This window comes from Fringilla coelebs (assembly GCF_963513975.1).
Source record: "Fringilla coelebs genome assembly, chromosome: 7".
NCBI classification, from domain to species: domain Eukaryota; kingdom Metazoa; phylum Chordata; class Aves; order Passeriformes; family Fringillidae; genus Fringilla; species Fringilla coelebs.
In genome coordinates, this window is record NC_140035.1 from 35,802,574 (window position 1) to 35,818,542 (window position 15,969).

Genomic DNA, 15,969 nt, shown 5'->3' on the forward strand with positions numbered 1-15,969 from the left:
CTTCCTGGGAGCAGTCACCAAGTTCCCAGCTTCCTCTTTGATGTGAAATGACAGCCTGTGGTGTGGAACTGCTGGGTGAAAGTGAAGGGCTGGGGTTACCCAGGGTGGGATGGAAATTTGCCTCTTGGGAGATGGCAGTGAAGGACAGGGCGTGTGAGCAGCTGCTCCCGTGTTATTCCTGTACTGGTGGCTGATCTGGGGAGCAGAGCTCCCAGGAGGGAGGGGATGCCTGAGTGCCAGCCCAGGAGAAGCTGTCCCATAGCAAAACAAACTGATCAGATCCCCTGTGTGCTGACATTCCTCTCCAACAAACTCCCCCTTTCTGCTTCCCAACAGCTCGCACCCAACATGTTTATTCTTTTGAGATCAGAGCTGCTTCACTGCTGAACCCTGAGGACATGACTAATAAAATCCTTTCTTCCCAGTTCCTAGTCCTTAAGACAAGTTCCTTCTTCCTCCCTCCACTTCATCTGGCCATTTTAATCTATGAGATAAGTATGTGTTAAAGAGAGACTGGTTTGATGTTTCACTGTGAGGTTCATGGCTCTGGGTCCTGGATCACACAGACACTTGAACATGAGCTTAATTGCTGCACTTGCAAATGGAGACCAGACTTGCTCATGCATGAGAAAACAGCAGGACACAGAGGTGGTGAGGGGTGCCAGGCATTTGCCTGATGCTGATCTGTTTCTGGATTTACTGTGCCTGGAGCTGGGTGGTGCTGTGAGATTCCCCCGTGGTGCAGCAGTGACATGGCCACTTGTGCCACCGTCCTTGCTCTGGCAGGATCCATCCTATGGGGCAGCTCTGTGGCAGCAGCTCTGGCCTCTTGCAGCATTAGGCTTTGTCCCAGTTTGACCAGGGCCTGGCTTTTCCCACTGCAGCATCCTCCAGGTGCAGACAAAGCCCAGCTTTTGTGCCCAAGGTGGCCAGGTCCTGTTTATAATTCAACCTCCTTGTCGAGGAAAAGTGCTGATAAGACATGTTTGCTCTGTGGGTATCCCTACCTGGCTGCTCTGCAAAGCCCCCAAGAGCAAACAGAAGAGAAATGGGTCATTCTGGGCACTGCTGGAATAAAAGCAGGACGGCCACACTGTGTGTGGAGCCAAATGCTTTGCATAGTTGTGCTGTCAGCAAACACAGGCAGCCAGAGCAGGGAACCAGGCACTGGCACAGCTTCTTTCTTAGCTCCTATTTGCCTTTGCATTTGTTATCTTGGACATAAAGAGCTCTGCAAGCCAGGGATTTGGGCAGTTAACCTCAAATAAACCCCAAAAGACCTGCTTCAGTGAAGTGTAACAGAGCCTGTTGAACCTAATGGAGCTGGGCTTGCTGTCACCGAGGGTGATTTGGAATCTCAAGGTTTACTGTTTCCTGGAAGTTAATGGCATTTGGGGGCATTTTTTGCTTTGTGTGCAACTTTGATTACTACTTTTTCACCTTGGCTTTGTGTCTGGCTCCTCTGGACAGCTGAGTGTGTGTACACACGTGTGAGGGAGAATAGAGAGCAGTGAAAGGATGCACCACTGCAAAGACAGATATTTGGGCTTGCTGGGAAATAGCCTTTCTACTCAGACAGACAGCAAATATTTGACACTGAGCAGGAAAGTCAGGTGTGCTGTTTGACAGAGAGAATCCCTACAAAAAGAGATTTGACCCACCAGCAGATTATTTCATAGCTTCACCCAGCCCCAGTACTTAAAAATACTGTTGAGGATCAAAGTACCCTGCAGGCAGCTGGTTTTGTTTCTTTAAACAAAACCCAGTCATGCTTTATAAGGTCATCAAGCTCCCAAAGAGTGACTTGGGGAATACAGCTGCAGATGGATAGTGATGGGATTAAATGGAACTGTTTGCAGAGACCACTGGCAGCTGATACCCTTCACAGGCAGAGCTGGGGCTCTGCTTCCACTCCTAGAGATGGTGATTCACTGGGTAGAGGGAGCTCACAGCAATTACAAGTGCTGCCCTCAGCTCCTGGCAGGCACAGGGACTTGGATTGTTTCCAGCTCTAATGTTCATTTCTTGAGGACTTTTGGGTGTTCAGGTGCTGGCTGGAAAATAAGCCTTATCATGGAGTGTTGGAAAGGGAGACAGGAATTGAGGTTAAATATAGGCTTTGACCAAGCAGGAGTTATCCAAATGGATCTGTTCTCCTGCTCTGTGTAATCACCAGCAATTGAGAGATCATTGAAATAAAATACAGATCCAGCCATTTGGAGGCCCTGGAAGATAAAAGCCTGCCTGCATCTGCTGCTTCTCCTAAAAGCATCAAGCTGTTCAATACAGCTTCCAGGACTTGTGATGTGACCTGACTGAGAGCAGCACACCAGAAAGAAAGCATTTCCCACTTGGAGTGGCTTCTGGTCCCATCTCCTCGTGGAAAAGCGTGGCCAGAGGCAGGCAGGGACAGAGAGAATTAAACCCCTTTTGAAACCCTCTTCTTAATAGGATCAGATCCAAGGCAGAGTTTGGAGATTCAGGAGGTTGTATCCCATTCTCTCATTGTCCTTGCTATCAAGCAGGATTTCTGACTATTTAATTCCTCTGTAAAGATGAAGCAGCACTGTGTGTTTACAGCTCTCCTGGTGACTCCAGTAAGCCTGACTGACATCTCTGTAGGAGCACAGTGGAACCTGACACAGCTCAGCTCTAGGCTCTGCTCTGCACTCTCCAAACACAGAGTCCACCCTGAGCCCCTGCTGGATTTCTGCTGCCCTGCTTTGTGATTGCTGGCCACACGGGGAAGGGAGAGGTGCTGATGGTTGTGTTTCTTGGGGAGGTCTGGGAGCTCTGATTTAACCCAGACAGAGCCCCCAGGGCAGAGTGGTTTCTCCTCCCCTCCCTGCTGAGGAGAGGGCAGGATGTTTATGTGCTGCTCAGCCAAAGGTACCCAAATCCTGAAAATCTTACTCAGTTTTGCCTGGTACTTGGGATTTCTCGTTGGCATGTCCGGTATCAGCGGATCCAGCTGAAACCTGACGTCCCTAAACAAACCCTGCCTTCAAAGCTCGGCTTGCAACATCCTCCGCGAGGTTTCTGGTTTGGCATCGCTCTGCTCAGAGCTTTTTGAAGCACTCCCTTGTTAGCCCGGGAACAGGATGCAGCGCTCGGATGGGTGTTCACAGCCCCCAGGGCTGCCCAGGGGCCAAGCAGCGAGGGGATTTATGAGACGTGGAGAACAGAGGCCGGAGGAAAACATTGGCTAATCAGAGAATCGAGGAGCCAGTCGGGCTGTTTATCTGCCCCCAGCCTCCCCGGGGAAGGCAGCTGGACCGTGTCTACCTCGGCCATGGCACAAATCCCTGCCCAGCCCCATTCAGAACTCCCACAGGAGCCTGGATTTGTGTATTTGTGCGGGGAGCCGTGCCCAGGTCAGCCTGGGACTCAGATGGTTCGCTTATCGGAGAGGCTGTGCCGGGGAGGGGTGCAGCACAGAGAGCTCCTTCATCCCTCCTTCATCACTCCTTCATCCCTCCCTGCCCGGCTGAGCAGGCTGTGCCTCCCCCCGGGTGCGGGGCTTGGCAGCAGCAGCACGCCGTGTGCAGGAGGCAAAGAGCGGTGCTAGGACAGAAATCCCCTGCTGCCCACGTCTGGAGCAAGGAAATGGTGTTGGGAAGGTGCCTGCCCCACATCGGCTCTGTGCAGTTGCATTTCCAGAGTGCTGGTGCTGCTTTTTGGATGCCAGCGCCCCAAGGGCCACTCCTGCCCTGCAGAGCAGACCCTCAGGCAGTGTCAGTCTGTCATCGATGGATAATGAGAGCTGGCTCTCACAATTAAAAGATAACTATTGTGTGAATATTAAGCAAAGCTTTAGTGATGTTGAGTTGTGTTGTTGGAGTTTAGATGTGCTCTGCTCTCCCCACAGTTCCCTTTCCCCCCTGTATTGTTGCCATCAGACAGCCTGGGCTGTCCAGGACAGGTACAAAGGAGGCTGCACATGTGTCCCTTGCATGGGGCAGTTGGGAATGGAAAAGCTTGGGGGTGCTTAGGGGGTGGGCATGGCAACACCTGACCTCCAATCCAGTCACAAGAAAGCAGTCTGCACCGATAAATGGCACAGAGCTGACTGACAGACTTTGGGAGGGGCCAGGGCTGGCTGGTTCAACCCCCAGGGGTATAAAAGGCTGAGCATCCGTCTTGAACATGAACCAGCCATGTGGGCAGTTCCCAGAGCTTTTTGTTATGTAGTCCTTTGTTGTATTTTTGTTGAGGTTTAAGAACACCTTTTTAAATTTTCAAATGAGCAGTTGTTTCTCACAAGCTGGATGTGGGGTGCTCAGTTCTGATGGGAAGCACAGTCACCACCTGCCCACTGCCTTACCTGGGTTAGCCATTTACAGCCATTTGCTCTTTTATGGATTCCCTGTCTGGTTTTCCAACATAATTCTTCCTTTCCCTGTCTCAGACTCTGTTGAGTCTGGCCCCTCGCTCTCTGTAATTGAAATATAAGCATTGCTGTGCATCAGACAGACCTGGGGTTTCTTTCTGTGTTTCTTCCTACTTCTTTTTTTCTAATTTCTTTCATGGTGGCCCATGGGATTACGGCTGTAACTTTAAATACCTTCCACCACCACCAGCAGAAATGAGGCTGGGGAACAGGGAGAATTAAAATATGCTTCAAAGGACTACACAGGAGGAATACAAATAGAAACAGATAGCTTGAATTTAATCTTTTATAGGCTATTTCATAGAGAATAATATCAGCTCAGGAGGGGTTAGTGCCTCTGGTAAGGGTAGAAGGAGACAGTGCCTGCTACCCCCTCCTCCTCCCAGAGTCCTTTTTGGAGGGGTTTCTGTGCTCCACAGTGGGTAAATGCAAGGTCACACTTTTTTTTTCAGCTCTCCCATCAAACTGTGTTGCCTAAATGCCCACCTCTGCCTGGCAAGGCATCCTTCACTCCTAAAACTAAAATCCTAACAAAGACTACAACTAAGGAAAATCCTCAGCTGGAATAGTTGCTCTGGTTATACCCATGGATGGTCTCTAGCTGTGTACTCTGTTGCCATCTGTCAGAGCTGGGGCAGTTCTCTTCTGCACTCTGGGCAGTTTTGTTTATCTCTCCCACAACCCATCCTCCCTGCAGGAGATCTCTGCTGTCCATGGCCAGTGAGTGTCCCTGCAGGGCTGATAAAATTCCATCATCCCATAGGGAGATGCTCTGCCTAGGGGAGGAGCCAAGCATTCCTACCTGGATACAATCTGACCTGGGAACAGCGCAGCAGCCTTTGCCCACTGCATTCCCAGAGGAGCAGCTTTCTTCTGCCCTGCATTCCCAGAGGGAGACCAAGCCCATCTCTACCAGCCCTGGCCCTTCAGAGGAAAACTCCCCCCCTGTGCAGGATCCTGCTCCAGCAGAACCACAGCTGGCACTGCAGGAGGGCTGAGCCACCATGGACTGTGCCACCACCCTGACCCACAGGGGTCAGCTCCTGTTCTGACTCTGGCACTATTCTTTTGTATCACTGCATTTTTATTTTTCCTAACAAAGAACTGTTATTCCTACTCCCATATCTTTGCCTGAGAGCCCCTTAATTTCAAAATTATAACAGTTTGGAGGGAGGGGGTTTACATTTCCCATTTCAAGAGAGGTTCCTGCTCTCCTCAGCAGACACCTGGCTTTTCAAACTAAGACAAGCTGAGCAAGGGGCTGACCCATGCAGGGCAAAGCAAGCACAAAGTACCTGCAGCCTGTGAAAACAACACATCTGCCTCTTCCTGGGGTCGAAATCATTCCAAAAGAAGGCTGTAACAAGTGCTGGAAATTCAAACTGAAAAGTTTATAGCAGGTTAAAATAGCAGAATGTGTGTTTGCCTCCACCCCTTTTTTACTGGAGACATATGTGAAAGTCAGAGCAGCTGCCCTTGGCTCCTCGCTGTCATTCATCACATACCAACCCCAGTAACAGGTCATGGCTCTGGCTCAGGATGGAGCCACTTCTGCATCTTCAAAAGGCACAAATCTTCCCAAGACAGCCAGGAGAAGTTGTACAAGCCCAGTGTTTGGGACAAGGCCCCAGGACACCTGGGCTCAGCAGAGCTGTGGTGATTTATGTGGGGAGCTCCAGGGCACAGACCCTCTGCTCTGCTCTGTCAGGGAGTTGATGTCACCAGGAGAGCTTCCCCGAGCCACTGAGGGCTGTGTCCTGACCTTATCCATCCTCACTGCAGGACAGGAAGGAGCTGGATGGGATGGCACCCTAGGAGCCCTGGCACGTGGAGGTTTGGGCATCCTTCCACCTGCTGCTGCTCACCCACCTTTGGAGCTGCAGAAACCTCTCAAGGGTGCACTTGCCATGAGTGATGGTGCTCTGTTTGCCTGGGGCATGTGGGCTCACATCCTGCTGAACCAGGGAGGTGTTGGACAAAGGAATCCAAGTGAAAAATAGTGTTTGGTGCACTTAAAGCAGGAAGATAAACTACCTCAATCAGGTGTGTTTACAGCTTAGTCCCATTATCCACACTGACCTCTTCCTTACCCACAATTATCCTCCCTGCACATAAAACCCCTTTTGTGCAAGGCTGTAAGAATAAATGGGTGCATTATGGCCTTTTGTGTCTTTGGAGGGATCACTCTGCAGTGCTGGTTCTCCGAGTTTTTGCTTAGCAAGGGAAAATCCAATGTCAAAATGCTCAGGACTTCACAGCCATCCCTCTCCTTGCTCATCTTCATTTTCCCCCTACCTTTTTATCCAGTTTACCAAGTTCAACTGGTTTCTAATCTAAAAGAAATGAAAAAAAAATGGAGAATAGCATCTCCAAAAGTAGCTACAAACACAGGAATGAAAAGCTGGGTGGAGTGGCCACTCACCTCTTCTGGATGGTCCTTTTTCAGTGTTGAGAAATATGTTTATTTTTATCTAGAAACTGCTCAGTGACTACCAGCCCCCAAAGATTCAAACCTTGAGCTCTCTCCCCTCAAGTCAGTGCCTGTATTTGCATGAATCATTAAGAAAGGGAGGAGTTTTATTGTGTCCAGCAAGTTCTCCAGCACAGGGTGATGTGTGGGAGACTCAATCACAGGCTGGTGCTTACGTCTGTACACATATTTCACAGCAGAGCTGTAGGTTTGCTGACTGTCACCTCACATAGTTCCATGGTTACATCTTTTCCTAAATAGAGGAAAAGCCTGGTAACCACTGCCATCAGTGGATCATGTTCCCAGTCAGCCCCTACCACCTCATCAGCTTTTAAACCATGCAGATTTACAGTATTGCAAACTGGGAAATGGGGAGGTGGGGAAGGGAAGGCTCAAAGGTAAAAAACACATAAAGATAAACATAACATGAAATAAGCATAATATAGATAAGGAAAGAATCTGAAAAAAGGTGGTGGGAAGTGATGTAAATTGTCATTGTTAAGAAAAATAAGGGTTGGGCAGGATGAAAAGGACCCTCTGGTCCTGCATATGCTCTGCAGTGGTGTGAAGCACGGGCATTGCTGTGAGACTTCTTGAAACTCTTGATGATATGTAGCTCATAGAGAAATCAGCATTAGCAAGGAGTATTTATGAGCACAGGAACAAAAACTGCACCAAGCTTACCTTGAGACATCCTGCTTGTCTGCCAGGCCTGCCTGAGGGGTTTGTGCTGGCTCCCATCCAGGGGGCTGGATCCATGAGCTGGGTTTGCCTCTGGAAACAGAGCTTTCTGTGCACTGCTGCTGTTCAAGTGTGGGAGCTCTGTGTGCTGGGAATTTTAGACTTTCTGTACTCACAGACTCTGACCCCCAGGAGAGCACTACATTTAACCTGAAACCACAGAGAAAACTTCCAACACTGATTGATAGCACTGAGATTACGAGTGTGTTGTTTGATTAGAAGTGTGTAATATCACAAGGTAGAACACTTGGAGTTTGGGGTTTTAGGATATAGTAATATATAGAGAGCAAGATAGAAGTTTTAAAGTAGATGCTAGTCCTTCTTCTTCAGAGCAAGAACTGCTGAGAGGAGCTGACAGTGAGCTCTGACATGTGTCTGGGTCAAATTTGGCTCATGGGTGACACCAGGGCTGCAGGGGAGGGCAGAGTCTTTGCTTCTTTTTTGCCAGGGTTGGGATTAAATACTTGAGATGATATTCTTGTTGGGACTCAGATGTTTATTAGTTCTTATCTGTGTTACAGCCTCACAAACTGTGAGTCCTACAGTACTTCCCTCTAACAAAGTAAAAATGGAGCCCTGTCTCTCTCTCTACAAGGCCTTTTAAGGACAAACTGTCCAATTAAGAAATGGCACCTAAATTATTTTTTTACTTTTAACCCAATAACCAACCACCCACGTCCATAATGCAGACTTTTTTATCCAATTACACAAAACCACCCAAACCCATGGAGAAAAAGAAGGTGAAGAAGAAGGACCAGCCACTGCTCTAAAAACTCCATCTTGCTTTATGTATATTATTACATTCTAAACCCCTAAACTCTAAGTTTTCTACCATGTGAAATTTTACACTTCTATTCAAACTCCACACCCACAATCCCTGTTCTGTCATTGAATTTTGGGAGCCTTCTCCACGGCCTCAGGTCAATGCAGTGTTCTCTTGGGGGTCAGTGCCTGGCAGCACAGAAAGTCTGAAATTCTCAGTAACCAGGGTTCCAACAGGAGAGCTGGTCAGGTCTTGCTGTCTCCTGCTGCCCCCTCTCCATCAGAGCTGCAGCCTGGCAGCTTCAGCAGGGACCTGAAGTGCTCCTCAGCAGGGCATCCCCAGCCCTTCAGTGTGACAGTGGTGATGTTCAGCTCCAGTGAACTCCTTGGACACCTGAGCACAGATTTCACTACCTGCCAAGCTTCCTGAGCCACTCACCAGCATTCCCAGTAGGTGTGCTGGTATTCCAAGGAAGCTCCTTCTCATCTGCAAAGTAGAATTGGAGCCTAAGCCACTTTGCTCATCCTGTAATTCCCCTCTTTAGCCACAGACTGGGGAGAAGTGACAAACTGCAAACTGCCTGATTACCCAAACTTGGGTGATTCCTGTCCAAGGAGGTAGGAAGGAAAGCTGAAAATATTCCTTCAGTTGGGCAAGTTGGAGCCAAACAGCGCTGTAAGAATGTGTGTGATTAGATCAGGACCAGTTGCTGTGTGTGAGCTCTCTCCCTGTTAGCACATCTACCAGTTCATAAATGTCCATGGAAGCAAAAGGCTGCATCTGCCTTTAATTGGGACAGATAAACTGCAGGCAAGCCAAATTCCTAGGCATGCCTGCACATGTCTGTGCAGAGCTATAGTCTCTCTTGGTGATCTCATTTAAACATAGTCAAAATGATTAAAAGATGCCCTTCCCTTTTGTTTTGAAATGTAATTTTCCCTCAAAAAAATGATGGGGATGTTCCTGACAGCTGTGCAGCACACTGTGTTAGTGCATCCCCAAGCAGATCACAAAAAGAATTAAATATTGGGCAGGGTTAGGACTTAAAACTAAACTAAGTGGTATTCTGTCTGGAAATTCTGATTTATCAGAATTGAAATTATTTGGGGGAATAGGTATTCCCCTGAATTTAGAAAGAACACACTGGGTTCAGCACTGCTGTGATATAAATTTGAAATGTTATTTTCTGGATAGAAACAATGCTTGATTTGGCTTATATTAAAAAGCTGGAGAGCATTACCAAAAAAAAAAAAAAAAAAAAGAAAAGTCAAAATTGAAGCAAAACATCTTGAAATTATTATAGCAGAGTCTTTTGGATAATAGCATTGTGAACATTTTAGAGATACAAAGCTTTACTTGAAGACAGATGCAGAAATTTCAAGACCTTGACAATACCTCCAGCACAGGAAGAGCATTTTGCCACCAGTTCTAGGAGGCACAACATCTCCAATCTGCTTTTGGGTGACCTGAGGGGCAGAGGCAGATGGGGCATGTCTGGGAATGGCAGCTGAGTTTCCAAATCCTGGGCCAGCTCCCAATCACTGAGCTAACACCCATCCCTTCCCTTCCTCCCCCTTCACACTGACCCTGTGGGTGCTGCTGGCTCCCTGCTGAGCACATCACCCCTCTGGCCATGTCCCAGGCTGGCTGAACTGCCTTGGGTGGCTCCAGGCTCCCATCACTCCTCCCTCCAGTTCCTTCACCTGAGGAGGAATGGGAAAATGCACATTTAAAGCTACCTGTGGTCACCTGAGTTACAGGTGTCAAAGCAGTTCTTTCATGGGGGGATTAATCCATTCCAAACCTGCCCTCCAGATGGGTTTCACAGATCTTCTATTTCTCTTAATCCAAACAAAAAAGAAATTTATTCTCTTTGTACCAGCCAGTACTGCTTTGGAGAGACGAAGCACTGTGCATGCCAACAATGTTTTCCATTCAAGTTTCTCATGCCATTTTCAAAAGGGGACAGAAGATGGTTTCAAGCAAGGAGGAGGTTGGCTGAGAGAACCTCCTGAGGTCTCCTCCAAACTGAATTTTCCTTATGATCCCTTGGCTGGGAGAGATGGTTTGGGCTTTGGTTTTGTTCTTTAGGGAAGTAGAGGTAGATCCTCTCATCCCTTGTAAAAAGTCTTCTCAGGAACCATATTTGTTATTTTTGTGACTTTGATGCAGAAGAAGAGTAGATGGGCAGCTGGCAGGAGGTTTGTTTATGACTCCAGTGGTGTCTGGACTTGCTCTGGTGTTTGTGTCTCCAAAGTCTGACTCAAACCCAGTTCAAGCCAGCGGAAAGAATCCCAGTAGTTTAGCAGATATAAAGCTGCCACTCTGGGAAGGAGAAACTTTTGGTAACACATCCTTTCATAAATCTCCCTTCTTTCTGATGTGCTGGTGACTCTCCTCAGGCAGTTTTGCTGGTGGCTGTTGGGGCATGCACAAACACATTTCATCCTGTTGCTGCTACCCAGATGATGCTGCACCATCACAACACATTCTGGCACCAGTGCTGTACCCTCTGCACACCCCAGATAAATGCTCTGCCCTCCCCTTGGGCAGTTCCTGGGCCTCTGTGCCTCCATTTGCTGCCCTCTTGCCTTTGCTTTGAGATCACAGAATGGTTTGGGGTGGAAGGGGCCTCCAAGGCCACCTCCTTCCATGGGCAGGGACACCTCCCACTAGCCCAGGTTGCTCCAAGCCCCATCCAGCCATGTGGCTCTATCTCTGTCTCTATCATCTCTATCTCTATCTCTATCTCTATCTCTATCTCTATCTCTATATCTCTATCTCATCTCTATCTGTCTGTCTTTATCTCTGTCATCTCCATCGGCTCTATCTCTATCTCTATCTCTATCTCTATCTATCTCTATCTCTATCTCTATCTCTATCTCTATCTCTATCTCTATTTCTATCATCTCTATCATCTCTATCTCTATATTTGTCTCTATCATCTCTATCTCTATCTCTGTCTTATCTATTTATATCTTTGGCTGCCTAAATCTGTTTATTCTAATGCTGCTGAGATCCTAAGGAGGGCACCCACAGCCTCCATGGTGTCTCCCTTTCCTATCCAAGTCCAACAAAATATCCACTTAAATTTATTATCACTCCGAAAAACCTCTGTTCTCCCCAAGAGTAAGGACAAGGCTTGCAGAGAGGTGTAGCACATTTTATCAGAGCAAACAAGACAGGCAAAGCAGCCAAGCTTTTGCTCTTTCCTTAGGGTTTTACTAAGAGATTTCTCCATGGTCTTCCCTGTGCAAGGACAGCTTCCTGATGCATGTGTCCTCAAGGTCTGTGATTTGTAAGGCAAAGAAATGGTTTTGATAATCCACAACTTGCTTAACAAGGACTTCCCACACAAAAAATGGTTGCTTGTCTTCAAAGGAATGCTTCTGGAGAGCTACTTTGTGGCCAGTCACTCAACGGTAGTGATCCTCATTAGACCAGAAAAGTACATGCTTTCCCTCCAGGAAGAGTGTGTAAGTGTTGGAATTTCTAACGTTGGAAATGATTGAAACTGAGCAGTTTGAAATGGTAATTTTTCCTACAGCTGAAATTTAAAAGATGACAGTTTTCTTTCCCGTGTCCATTCTCATTATTTATCAGAACTTAGGCTGTGATTTACATCCCTAACAAGTAAAATGGATAAGCCAGACCCCTTCCAGGCCACTGCATCCCATCTCCTGTGCCTGCTGCTGCTCCAGCCTTTACCAAACACCTGCACTGCCACCTTCTGCCTGCCTTACAGCTCACAGCTGAATTTCCACCACGCTTCAGTATTTCTTTTGCTAATCCTGCTGAATTCAGGATATATGTCCTAGGAGAACTTGGAATACAAAGAAGAAACCACATGTGCATATGCACAATCTGTAAACTGATTTTTTTTTCCTAGCTGGTCTCTAATTGCACTATGCTGACTTCCTAGCTTTAATTTGGAGGAAGGGAACTCTCCAGTGCTGCTCCCCATGACCCAAAAATATTAAAATATTTTGCCCAGAGGAGTTGTGGCTGTCCCATTGCTGGAAGTGTTCCAGGCCAGGTTGGACAGGGCTTGGAGCACCCTGGGATAGTGGAAGGTGTCCCTGCCCATGGCAAGGGGTGGAACATCTTTAAGGTCTCTTCTAAACCAAACCATCCTGTGATTCTAGGAGAAGAAATCCAAGTGAAGCATAACCATGGCTTAGGTTACAAAGAAAAGTCCCTTTTTTCTTTCTTTCTTTCTCTTCTGAAGAGAATGACATATTAGCTAAATGCAATATCAAGTTGCATTCAGCTAATATGTTGTCAAAACCCTCTCATATCACTCCTTTTAAAGAATTCTTGGTCTTTTTCCTTTCGTGATTGAAGGAAGGGACACCAAAATCACCCTCTGCTGAGGAAAAATAAATGTTCTTAGTGAAGATGCTAATCCCTGCAGCAGCCAGCCTCAGGCCAAGTGGCACTTCCAAGCAGGAGCAGAGGCTCTGGAAGAGAGGTGGGCTGGGCACCATCTCCTGGAAAGTGCCAGAGTCATTATTGAATGGCTAAACCCCAACCTTTAACAGCAAGCCAGTTCTTGCAGGCTCCAGAGACTCTATGCATGCAAGAAAAGGTTGGGAATATTTCCCCTGCATGGTAAACAGGATTTTTCCCATGCTGAGGGAACAGTGGCATCTGCTGTTCGCTGGGCTCTCCTACAGCCTCCACTTCCCAGGCAGCTGCTGGAACATTCCCTGGTCATGGGCAGGGTTTTGCTCCCCAGTGGCACCTGGGACATGCAGGATGCCTGTGAGAAATTGATTTGTAGAGAATTCTCCAAGCCTGACAGAAGGTTCACATATCTGTATGCAAACTTTGAGATAAGGAATGCTGGCTTAGAAATGCCCTGGAATAGGACAGACATTGTTGAGAGAGAAATGGAACTAAAAACAAGTTTCAAAGGATGGCCTTGCAAATAAGACTGGATCCCTGGGAGAAATAGAGCTATGAAAGGTGCATTGTAGTAAGACCCACAAGGGGTAGTTTTAGATTATTGGCTTTAAGTCATTTACAGCATGGTGTGGCAAAAACTGATAGGCCAAGAAACACTTATAATGTACTGTAATTAAAAAATAGTTAGCTTCTGATTGTGATGGCGTGAATTATAACATCTGTATTGTCTCACCCTTCTCATGAGACTAAAAATAGGATAAAATTTTTTAAAACACTTCTCAGTTATCCCATCTCTAAGTTAGAAAAGAACTAAATCCAACAGGTTCTGGTTCCCCAGTGGCACCTGGGACATGCAGGATGCTCAAGATGGGTCCCCAAATATCAGGTGGGGGGCTCAAGCCCATCTGAATGGCAGCTGAAGCCTGGGTGGTGGTGGTGCATCAAATCCCAAATTGCTTCTAGTGAAGAATGGAATTGCTATATCAGGGCAGGAATTCCAAGACCATTGTGCATCTCCCTGGTATTTTCTATGGAATTTAGAAAAGGCAAATTACTCTCTGCATTTTGCTAATTGAAATATGGTTTATTGGTCTCCTATCCCGAGTGCATGAAAGGACATTTCCTATGGAGGTGGACAGAATGACCAAGCTGAGCTTGGATCTATATGGAAACAATTTCTGCTGGTTCCTATCATTTTTCAAGCTGCAGATTTTCCAAAGCTCTGCATCCTTCTACTTCACCAAAGGCTGCAATATTTTCAGGATACCCCATGACCAGTTTTAGCTGAGTGCTGGGACAGATACTTTTCTGTGTTGCTGTTGTGATGGGTCCATAAACAGAAGTTCTGAGCCCAGTCACTCCTCCCCGAGTGTGGAAAGGAGAGGCTCAGCTCTTATCCAACAAATTCCAGCTCCTCCTTGTGGCTGCACTCAGAAACTCAGCGCTTTCCCCGCATGGGATCTTACTTCAGCAGCTAAACTCACTCAGAGATCCTGATTACCGTCCCCTTTGGGCAGCCTGCCCTATTAAATTCCAAAAAATGCATTTTGGTGACATCAGAACCGGTCTGACAGCCGTGACAGCGAGGGGCAGCTCCGCACAGGCACTGCTGAACGCTGACCTCCGCGCTCAAAAAACCAGCACAGCTAAAAGGATTTCTCTTCTTGCCTCTGAGGTTTCCAAACTCATCAGGTGGCTTTAAATAACAGGTAGCACTCTAAGTGACAACGTGCCAAGGGCTGACTTTTGGGCGGCATCAGGCGCCTTGGCACGGATCTCTCTGTTCCGCGACAATTTGTTCAAATCAAAGCCTGGGTTTGTCGTGCACCAAAGTTTATTTTCTATAAAAACACAGGAGGTTTTGTAAAAGGCAGCTGAACTCCTGCTAGAAAAAAATGAATCAGTGGGAAATGGGTACCTAATGCCAAATCCCACTGAAATTAAATTTGATCCCCATCATCTCCTACAAAGACTTTTGTCTTAGACTGGCAAATGTAACTCTCCTAAGTCAACAGGCAATTTAAAGTGAACAAGCTGCAGAGGCTCTACAAATATCCCAACCCTTTTGCTATCAGCAGTCAACAGAAACATTGTTACCTGGATAGGTTCACAGAGTGAGTAAGAAAGGCTGGTTTTGTAATGTTTTCTTTATTAAACTCAGTTTTCACTGCTGTTCTGAGTTGACAAAAATGTTTCCTAGGAAGACTGACAAACAAATACAGCTCATAAATATTTTTTTTCAAACGCTGTAGGTATAAACAAATAAAAGCTCTGGTTTGCTACTTTGGGAGGCCCTGTGTAACCAGCATTTTCAACTGGCCAATTAGCAGCATGTGTGTTCATCAGTGAAGAACTTCCACTTGTTTTTAAATTATCAAATCCAGTGTTTTAAAAATTATTGCTCATTATCAGACAAAACCCCAAGGTTAAAAGAATGTTCATTATACCATCCCTGCTGGTAATGAGGATTTTTAGATTGCCAGTTCATGCAGCTTAGCTCTGGGTTCTTTTAGGCAATTAAGACCAAAACTTTTCAAAATAGGTTGAGATCCTGGGCAACCAATGTTCCAGGAGCCAAATTCTCAGCAGCTCTGAACTTGGCACCTTCCTAACCTCTACCTTCTTTTAAGATGTCCAAACATCCCTCAACCACGAATGGCTGGGGATGGAGAACCCAGCTGTAACACTGCTCCAAGGCTTTGCTGCCTGGAATGAAATCCTGTCCTGGCACGGCTCCTGCCCCTTTCCCAAATCCCCTGGGACCTGCCTGGAGAGCTGGGGTGAGGATGAGGACCAGTGCACAGTCACAGAGCCGTAGACACAGAAGTGTTTTTCCTGTCTCCCTGCTCCTCCTGGCTGGCAGCTCGAGGGAGGGGACAGTGCCAGGTGCCAGCCAGGTGGAAAGGTGCATTTCCTCACAGCCCTCGGAACTGGAGGCACTGGCAGCAATGCCTTGCACGGCAGATCCTCCCTGTGCCTATCTCATACACTACTGGCCAGAGGTGTCCCAGCTGTCACTCCCTGCTGCCTGGAGCCCCGTGGTGCCAGCATCCCTTCCCACCCGCACTCCTGCTGGGCACACCTCGCTGCCTCCCGCCCTGCTCCGCCCGCTCGCTTCTCCACAGGGCCACCAGGAGGGCACTGTCCTGCTGTCCTGCTGTCCTGCAGCCCGTCCAGGAGCGCTGGCCGTGTCACACC